Raw genomic sequence first — 10,208 nt, forward strand, 5'->3', positions numbered from 1 at the left:
AATTTCGCCACGTGGCCTCCTTGTCTCCCACAGCTCAACAGCATTTTCCCCACTTTGCTCCAATTTTGCAGCCATTTCCCCCACTATTTTGTACATGATTTTACACATTTTGGGTCCTATTTTCCACTATAAACAGAGAACCAAATGGAGTAAAAAATCATTAGATTGTGGAAGGAGAGTAGAGAGTATTGTTGGAGAGAAAAACACTTAATATTCTTATTTTTCTTTTACATATTTGTGACTGAAAACAATGCCTATTTTAGGCTAAATTTTCTTGTGGAAAGGCTAGAGTGAAGTTCATGTTTCACATTATATTTTTAATATATTGATTCTTTATTTTGTTCTTCATTTCTAAATATTTGTTACAATTAAATTTATTTTCTTCTAATTTTTATTCTAAATTTATTAGTGTCTTTTACATAAGTCTAGTCATGCTCTTCTTATGTAATTTAGACCCTTAATTTAATTTAGGATATTGTTATATTATATGCTTTTTACTGCATTCTGTCATTGGTATTTTGTCGCTCTAAGGTATATAATATGATAAGTTTTTAAAATTAGAAGTTAGTATAATTTAATTAAAGAACATAATTTAAGGTGAGCTTTATTATATATATTTTCCAACTATAATTAATGGTGTAGAATTATAGTTGAGTATAATGAATCAATTTTATTAAAATATATATATGTTTGCATGAATGAAACTTATGCCTTCCATATTTTCTTTCTGATTCTAATTCCTCGATTTTTTTTATTTAATGTTTATATTCTTTTTCAAAGTTACATCATTTCAAAGTTTATTATTTCTGATTTACTAATCTTCCTTTTTACTTGTATTTGACCTCTCTGTGGATACGACATAGCCTGATTACTACTGCGACCGCTTAGGAGTTTATTGGGTGATATCAATTTTTGGCGCCGTTGCCGGGGAGGTAATTCTACAATTAAAGGTTTACCTAGTAAATTAATTTTTTTTCTATATAAAAAAAAAAGTAGTATAATTTTTTTATTTCTTTTTTATTTTATTTTTCCTTAGTAATTTTTTTTATTCATTTATTTTTTTTGTTATTGTTTTATTTTATTCATTTTACTTTTAGGTTTAGAATTTATTTTCTAGATTTAGGTTTTTTCCGAAAAAAAAAGCATAAAATTTTAAATCATAAAATTAAAAAAAAAAACAAAACAAAAAAGTATTGAGAATATTTGTGTAATTGTGGAAATTAGTAAAAACCAAACTTGTTCTGTCTTAGAAAATTTGGTTCTTAAATAAGGTCTGTGTTAGCGTTACCCTCCAATCTTTTCTAAGAACCTCGGGGAGTTCTAGAAAAGCTCTTGGGCCTAAAGTGGTACCTTGGCAGCCTTTCCAATTGGCCTGGGAACATTTTTGGTGTATACTTATTACATTATTACACATTTGCGCTTATAATACTTACAAAATAAAAAAGTATTTATGCCACGAAACAGAGACGCACTAGGGATATTTGTGAGACAACAAGTAGAAACTTTAGAAAACTCTCCTAGTTCGTTGTTTTCTTCCATTCGTTCAAACACTCCCGATTCACTGAGACTTCCTGAACCACCCATGATGGCTCATCAAGATGAAGTCCAACCAAGAACGCTACAGGATTATTTACATCCTATGCGTACAGCCACACCTTCATGCATAATGTATCCCAACAATATGCCAAATTTCAATTTCAAACCCGGCATGATTAACCTCTTACCAACCTTCCATGGGTTGGAAAATGAGAGTCCGTACGTGCATATACGGGAATTCGAAGAGGTGGTGGCTACATTCAACAATCGAGCTGATGTCACCAACATTGTGAGATTGAAATTCTTTCCTTTCTCGCTCAAAGACAAAGCAAAAAGCTGGTTGTATTCCTTAAGGCCTAGATCTATCGGAACATGGGACGAAATGACAAAAAGCATTCTTTGCCAAATATTTCCCGCCCCATAAAACTAGCATCCTTAAGAGGAAAATATCTACCTTCATCCAGAAAGACCATGAAACTTTCCATCAGGTCTGAGAGAGGTTTAGAGATTTGATAAATCAATGCCCACATCATGGATATGAAAGCTGGCGTCTGATCAACTATTTCTATGACGGTCTCACAATCGGACAAAGACAATTCGTACAAATGATGTGCAATGGTGAATTCCTTCAAAAAGATCCTGATGAAGCTTTTGAGTACCTCGACGATCTTGCTGAAAAGTCCTACACATGGAATGGACCGAGTCCTATGGACAAGCCACGATCAACTGGAATCTACCAATTGAGGGAAGAGGACAACGTCAAAAGACAAATTGAATCATTGAGACAAAAATTCGAGGCTTTCAAATCTCAAGAAGGTAGAGGAATCCACATGGCTGCAAAGGTAGAGACACGAGATCCATGCTTCATCTGTGGAGGGACGGAACATCAACCGCAAGAGTGCCCAACTCTTGGTGAGATAAGAGGAGGAAATGAGGAACACTGCAATGCTTTAGGGGATTACAAGAAGCCTTATAACCCTTTCTCAAACACTTACAATCCTGGTTGTCGCAACCATCCAAATTTCAGCTGGAAGTATTCGAACCAAGCATCTGGAAGCCAATGGAGGCCTGAGCAGCAACAACCCCCAAACTCATACATTGCTCCTAAAAATAACATGCAGTCAAGTAATTCTCTTGAGAATACTTTGCAAATGCTTGCGCAAACTCAGATAGCCTCAACTCAAGAGCTCAAATCTTGATTCACACAAATGGTATAGGAAATGAAGGACATGAAAATCCAAATGACAAAGCTAAAGACTACTTTGGCGATTCAAGAGCATGGGAGACTTCTCGCTCAACCTCTAATCCATCAAAAAGGGCAACACATGGCACAAACCTCCTCCTCTGCAGATACAAATTTCAAAGAGGTTAATGCCATCACTACTCGAAGTGGTCAAAGTACGGTTTCACCGTTAACTAAGACAATGAGTACGTCAATGCCCGCTCCAGATGATGATGTGCCAATAAGCATTCCAGTAAAGGCACCCTATCCTCAAGCTTTGAAATCCACTGGAAAGGTATTGGAAAATCATGGTGAAATCCTAGACCTTTTAACACAAGTAAAGATCAACTTGCCATTGTTGCATGTGATCAAACAAGTGTCGGCTTATGCCAAGGTTATCAAGGATTTATGCACCGTTAAAAGAAAGCACCCTATCAAGAAATCTACATTCTGGGCAGAACAAGCTAGCGTGGTAATTGACTGCAAGACACCGCCTAAGTACAAAGATCCTGGTTGTCCCACCATCTCATGTCAAATTGGGGAGCAGGAATTTGGTCAAGCACTTCTAGACTTAGGAGCAAGTGTAAATCTCATGCCATATTCAATATACTTGCAATTAGGTCTAGGACAACTCAAGCTCACATCCGTGGTGCTACAATTGGCCGATCGATCAGTTAAGAAACCTCGGGGAATAGTAGAAGACGTTTTGATTCAAATTGAAAAATTCTGTTACCCTGTTGATTTTCTCATCTTGGACACTCAATCTGAAGTGAGTATAGAGTCCAAAATTCCCATAATTCTCGGTAGACCTTTCCTCGCAATAGCAAATGCACTCATTAACTATAGGAATGGTCTCATGAAAATCTCTTTCGGGAACATGACTCTAGAAGTGAATGTTTTCCACATCGGCAAACAACCACTTAATAACGATGAGTGTTTCCAATCCTATCTGATCGATACACTTATTTCGGAAGAGGTAAATCGAAATACACGTCTAATCATTTTAATCACCTCTTCCCAATTTCAGAAAGTTCTGAGCCCGATGAGTCTGCAATCAACCCTGAAATTGTCAAACACTCACAGGCTAGAAGAACTATGTTTTGGAATCCAATCTTTGAGGAACTCCCTGAAGATCGAGAAACACCAAAACCATCCATTGAACAAGCTCCTAAACCAAAGTTGGCCCAACTTCCTGACGGTCTTAAGCATGTTTTCCTAGGAGCTGACAACACTTTTCCTGTCATAATATCCTCTAAGATAAATGCCACACAAGAACGCCAACTCATCAATGTGTTGCAAGAACAAAGAGATGCATTAGGATGGACGATAGCTGACTCAAAGGTATTAGTCCTTTAATTTTCTCCCATCACATTCAATTGGAAGATGGGGCTATACCGCGTCGTGACCCTCAAAGAAGATTGAACCCAACGATGAAGGAAGTAGTAAAGATTGAAGTCTTGAAACTTCTGGATTCTGGCATAATCTATCCTGTTGCTGACAGTAAATGGGTCAGCCCAACTCAGGTTGTTCCCAAGAAATCTGGGGTAACAGTGGTACAAAATGAAAAAGGGGAACTTGTTCCTACCAAGGTCACAACTGGGTGGCGCATGTGCATTGATTATAGAAAGTTAAATGCAGCCACCCGCAAAGACCATTTTCCACTTCCATTCATCGATCAAATATTGGAACGTGTGGCAGGTCATCCTTTCTATAGTTTTCTCGATGGTTATTCAAGGTATTACCAAATCGAGATTGCCTTAGAAGATTAGGATAAGACCACATTCACTTGTCCTTTTGGTACTTTTTCCTTCCGGCGTATGCCATTTGGCCTGTGCAATGCTCCAGCCACTTTCCAGCGATGTATGATGAGCATATTTAGTGATATGATCGAGAAATGTATGGAAGTATTCATGGATGATTTGACACTCTTTGGAGATTCCTTTGAATCAAGCCTTCTCAATTTAGAGTATGTGCTTAAACGTTGCAAAGAGAAAGGCTTGGTACTCAACTGGGAAAAGTGTCATTTCATGGTGCCATCAGGCATAGTCTTGGGGCATGTCGTGTCGGAACGAGGAATTGAGGTTGATCAATCAAAGATTGAACTCATATCAAAGCTGCCCACCCCCAAGACTGTTAAAGACATTCGATCTTTTCTTGGGCATGCAGGATTTTATAGGAGGTTCATACAAAACTTTTCGACAATTGCTCGCCCTTTGTCAAACCTCCTAGCAAAAGATGTTGTGTTCAGTTGGACACCTGAGTGTGAGGAATCTATCTAAACGCTCGTTGCAAAACTCACTTCCACCCCTATCATTCAGCCACCAGATTGGAACTTACCATTCGAATCCTTGTGTGATGCTAGTAATTATGCTATAGGGGCCGTCTTAGGTCAAAGAAGAGAAGGGAAGCCCTTCGTTGTCTATTACGCAAGTAGAACTCTTAACAGTGCTCAAATGAACTATTCTACCACTGAAAAAGAGTTACTTGTTGTAGTATTTGTACTTGACAAGTTTCGTTCCTACCTAATTGGTTCACCTATCACAGTCTTTACAAACCATTCCGCCTTAAAATATCTCCTTTCCAAAAAGGATGCTAAGGTGCGTTTAATTAGGTGGATCCTTCTGTTATAGGAATTTGATCTGACCATAAAAGACAAGAAAGGAGTTGAAAACGTGGTAGCGGACCATTTATCTCGTCTTGAATTTTCTGATTCCGCTGATGGCCCAGCCATTCGAGATTACTTCCCTGATGAACATCTCTTCGCAGTCACTAAGTTGCCATGGTACGCTCATATCATTAATTACTTAGTGACTGGCGAACTTCCAACTGCATGGAGTGCACAAGATAAACGTAAATTTTTGGTCAAGGTTCGTAACTTCTATTGGGACGACCCGTATCTTTTCAAGTATTTCCCCGACCAAATTATGAGACGTTGCATTCCAGAAGATGAAAGTTTTAGTGTTCTGAACTTTTGTCATAATGAAGCATGTGGTGGTCATTTTTCTATGAAAAAGACTGCTGCAAAAATCTTACAGTGTGGTCTTTATTGGCCCATTTTGTTCAAAGACACTAACAATTTCTGTCGATCATGTGAAAGGTGTCAGAAATTGGGTGCCCTGTCCTGACCACATATGATGCCATTAAACCCAATTCTTGTAATAGAAATATTCGATTGTTGGGGGATAGACTTTATGGGACCATTTCCACCTTCTTCTGGCTGCCTTTACATTCTCCTCGCCATAGACTATGTCTCAAAATGGGTGGAAGTTGTGCCTTGTCGAAATAATGATAACACAACTGTTGTGAAATTCTTAAAGGAAAATGTGTTATCTAGGTTTGGCACACCTCGGGCTATCATAAGTGATCAAGGCACCCATTTTTGCAACTATTCTTTTGAGACCTTAATGCAAAAATATGGTGTAATTCATAAGGTTGCATTGCCTTATCACCCACAGACAAATGGCCAAGCTGAGTTAGCCAATCGAGAAATTAAGCAAATCTTAGAAAAGACAATTAATCCTAACCGCAAAGATTGGTCCTCACGACTTCTCGATGCTCTCTGGGCATGCCGCACTGCTTACAAAACTCAACTTGGTATGTCTCCTTATAGGCTAGTCTATGGTAAAGCCTGCCACCTTCCTGTTGAGCTAGAACACAAAGTTTATTGGGCAATTAAAAGCCTAAATTTTGATCTCAAGGTGGCAGGACTCAATCGTAAGCTTCAGTTGTCAAAAATTGAAGAATTAAGAAATGATGCTTATGACAACTCTAGGATCTACAAGGCTAAAATGAACGCGGTTCATGACAAGCAGATCCTAAGAAAAGAATTTGAGCCAAACAAACAAGTGCATCTTTATGACTCTCGTCTGCATATCCACCCTGGCAAGCTGAGAACAAGGTGGACTGGCCCATATGTTGTGAAATCTGTCTTTCCCAACGGTGTTGTTGAGGTCATAGACCCAACTGATGGGAGAGAATTCAAAGTAAATGGCCAGCGACTGAAACACTACATAGAGAGGGTGACCCAGCCTGAAGAAGTCACTCTCGTGGAACCGGTTTACCAAGTCTGAGTAGTGTTCCAAATTGTTTGTACATAGGTTTGTTTTCTATTTATTTCCCTTTTGTCATTTTATTTTATTTGTTATCATTTTGTGTTTTCAGTTTTTCATGTTTTAGAGAATCAATATTCGCTCTATCACTCGACGCTTGCTATCCAGGTGTTCTCTTTCCCTGCTCTTTTACATTTATTATCTTTTGAGACATTGAGGACACTGTCAGATTTTGGTTGGGGGTGGTGAGCATATTCATGCACGTTCATGTTGATTTTTGTCATATTAATATTTTCACGGTCAAATTTTTTAAAAATTACTTATTTATTTTTGCAAAATGTTACTTTTGAGTCAATTTTTGTTATCTGTATTACTAAGAGTTTCTCTAGAGTTACCTAATGCACATGCCAAATGTTGTGGTAAGATGGTTGTTAGCACATATTTGCTTAGAAATTTTCCATGTTTAAGTAATTCATTCTTTTGTGTGAGAAGTGAGACTTTAGAAAACAACTTTTAATAAATTTTTATTGATTCTTCGAAATGGTTATAATTATTTGGACAAGGTATTGTGGTATGAATGGATGATGTTTTAGGGATAATATTTTCTATAGACAAATCTTATTAGAGAGCCTTTTATTATGTTGTTCATGAAAAAGAAAATGAAAAAAAAAAAAAATAGAAAAAAAAAAAAAGGAGAAAGACACAAGAGCAATATTTCTATCATTTTCAATTATGTTGTCTCTTGTGTCCAAAAAAAAATGTGTGTTTATTAATTTCATGTTTTATTTTATGGCTCTTAGAATAAATGTAAAGATTGTCTATTTAACTTAAAAATCCCGAAAAACTGGTTTTGTGGTACTCTTTATGGTGGTTGTCCAAATGGTTTATTTCCTATCTTCGTTTCAATAATTATTTAAGAGTTTGTCCTAAATATATACCCAATTGATGAGTGCTTACTTCTTTTCCAACTCCATGAGTGAAACTCTTAAACTTTAAATATCTTCAATTACATGAGAGGTTAATGGAGTTGAGACTTTTACTTGGCATAATTTCAAAGGCATTATGTGCTATGGTTTGCAGTAAGAAGGTACAAGTTTGGTGTGCACACTCACAACTCTAGATTTATTCAAAGTAATTTTGACAACTCTTGTTGACTTGTTACTGACATTTTGTGTTAATACTTAAGTTCTTTTATAATTTTTGACCGGAAATATATCATGTTGACATTTATCATTTCGCTTGAATTGCTAGAGACTAGCAATAAGCTGGTTGGGGGTTGTGATTAGTGCTCAAAAATATTATTTTATTAGTCTTAAAAGTGTAAAATTAATTAAGTTTTAATTAATATTTTCATGGATTTATTGTCATATATTTTATATTTGAAAATATTAATTTTAATTTAATTTGTGTTTAATTTTCAGGAAATAAAATGTATTTCGACACAAAGAAAAAGAAAGAAGAGAGAAAGAATTAAAATTGAAGAAATCATGAAGAAAATGACATTTTTGAAGATGGAATAGCCCAAAATGGAGCCCAAACCCAAAGCTTCAGCTACCACCTGACGCTGCCAAATGGTAGCTCCCCATTCGCCCAACCAAGCTTCCAGCCACCTGACGAAGCCAAGCCGTTGATGAGCCGCACCTGCCACCTGACGCTGCCACAACCTACCGCCTGACGCACTCACCTGACGAGCCAACCAGAAGTCACCACCTATCCCACTTGTCAGCACATGCTCCCCACGCCCCCAACAACTCAGCTGCCTTTCTCTACTGAGCCAACCGGATTTCGGCACGTGGCCTCCTTGTCTCCCACGGCTCAACAGCATTTTCCCCACTTTGCTCCAATTTTGTAGTCATTTCCCCCACTATTTTGTTCACGATTTTACACATTTTGGGTCCTATTTTCCACTATAAACAGAGAACCAAATGGCGTAAACAATCATCAGATTGTGGAAGGAGAGTAGAGAGTATTGTTGGAGAGAAAAACACTTATTTTTCCTATTTTTCTTTTACATATTTATGAGTGAAAACAATGCCTATTTTAGGCTAAATTTTCTTGTGGAAAGGCTAGAGTGAAGTTCATGTTTCACATTATATTTTTAATATATTGATTCTTTATTTTGTTCTTCATTTCTATATATTTGTTACAATTAAATTTATTTTCTTCTAATTTTTATTCTAAATTTATTAGTGTCTTTTACATAAGTCTAGTCATGCTCTTCTTATGTAATTTAGACCCTTAATTTAATTTAGGATATTTGTTATATTATATGCTTTTTACTGCATTCTGTCATTGGTATTTTGTCGCTCTAAGGTATATATTATGATAAGTTTTTAAAATTAGAAGTTAGTATAATTTAATTAAAGAACATAATTTAAGGTGAGCTTTATTATATATATTTTCTAACTATAATTAATGGTGTAGAATTATAGTTGAGTATAAAGAATCAATTTTATTAAAATATATATATGTTTGCATGAATGAAACTTATTTCTTCCATATTTTCTTTCTGATTCTAATTCCTCGATTTTGTTTATTTAATGTTTATATTCTTTTTCAAAGTTACATCACTTCAAAGTTTATTATTTCTGATTTACTAATCTTCCTTTTTACTTGTATTTTACCTCTCTATGGATACGACATAGCTTGATTACTACTGCGACCGCTTAGGAGTTTATTGGGAGATATCAAGGATGGTCCAACTTTCTTTTGCCTTTACCTACACCACATAGCACCCGTGAGCCGAAGCTCAACAAGAAAACTCAATGTGCTCATGAATAGTAATAACATGTTACTAAATCATAATGTGCATGCCTAGCAATAATAGCCCTATTCATGCATGCAAATAAGTTCAGATAATGATGGTGGATCCTGCCCTCCTGTGTGGATGACTATCAAGCCAATCCTAATCAAATGAGTGATTAACACTTTGAGGTTCTAATAACCATGTTGGGGCTTATAGCCTAAATCAGATGAGTGCTTAACACTTCGAGGTTCTGATAACCTTGCAGGGGCGTGTAGCCCTAATAAGATGAGTGATTAACACTTAAGATTCTGATAATCATACTGGGTGTGTAGCCCTAATCCGATGAGTGAATTAACACTTGAGATTCTGATAATCATACTTGGGCATGTAGCCCTAATCAGATGAGTGAATTAACACTTGAGATTATGATAATCATACTGGGGCTTCAAGCCCATAGCCATGTGATGATGAAGTCACCTGGGCCTTCTGGGCCTGGCTCTAAGTTACTAGCATTAGAATAGACAAGCGCTTTTAACTTTCATCGAACTTGAGGTCGGTAAGCATTAATGTTCATTATGAACCATTCATTGCTTACGTCGATTAGAACTAATCTTTTCGACTTGCATTAAACATTCTAATACCGTTCTTGACTCTT

General features: G+C 36.6%; 1 non-coding gene across 1 annotated transcript; it reads right to left on the reverse strand.

Moving 5' to 3' along the window:
- Positions 1 to 1,967: 1,967 nt before the first annotated feature.
- Positions 1,968 to 2,074, reverse strand: LOC133787349 (small nucleolar RNA R71). Its single transcript, XR_009872376.1, has one exon. It is a non-coding gene; the product is annotated as a small nucleolar RNA R71 (small nucleolar RNA).
- Between the last annotated feature and the right edge of the window lie 8,134 nt (positions 2,075 to 10,208).

The sequence above is a fragment of the Humulus lupulus genome, chromosome 6 (assembly GCF_963169125.1).
Source record: "Humulus lupulus chromosome 6, drHumLupu1.1, whole genome shotgun sequence".
In the NCBI taxonomy this organism is placed as follows: Eukaryota; Viridiplantae; Streptophyta; class Magnoliopsida; order Rosales; family Cannabaceae; genus Humulus; species Humulus lupulus.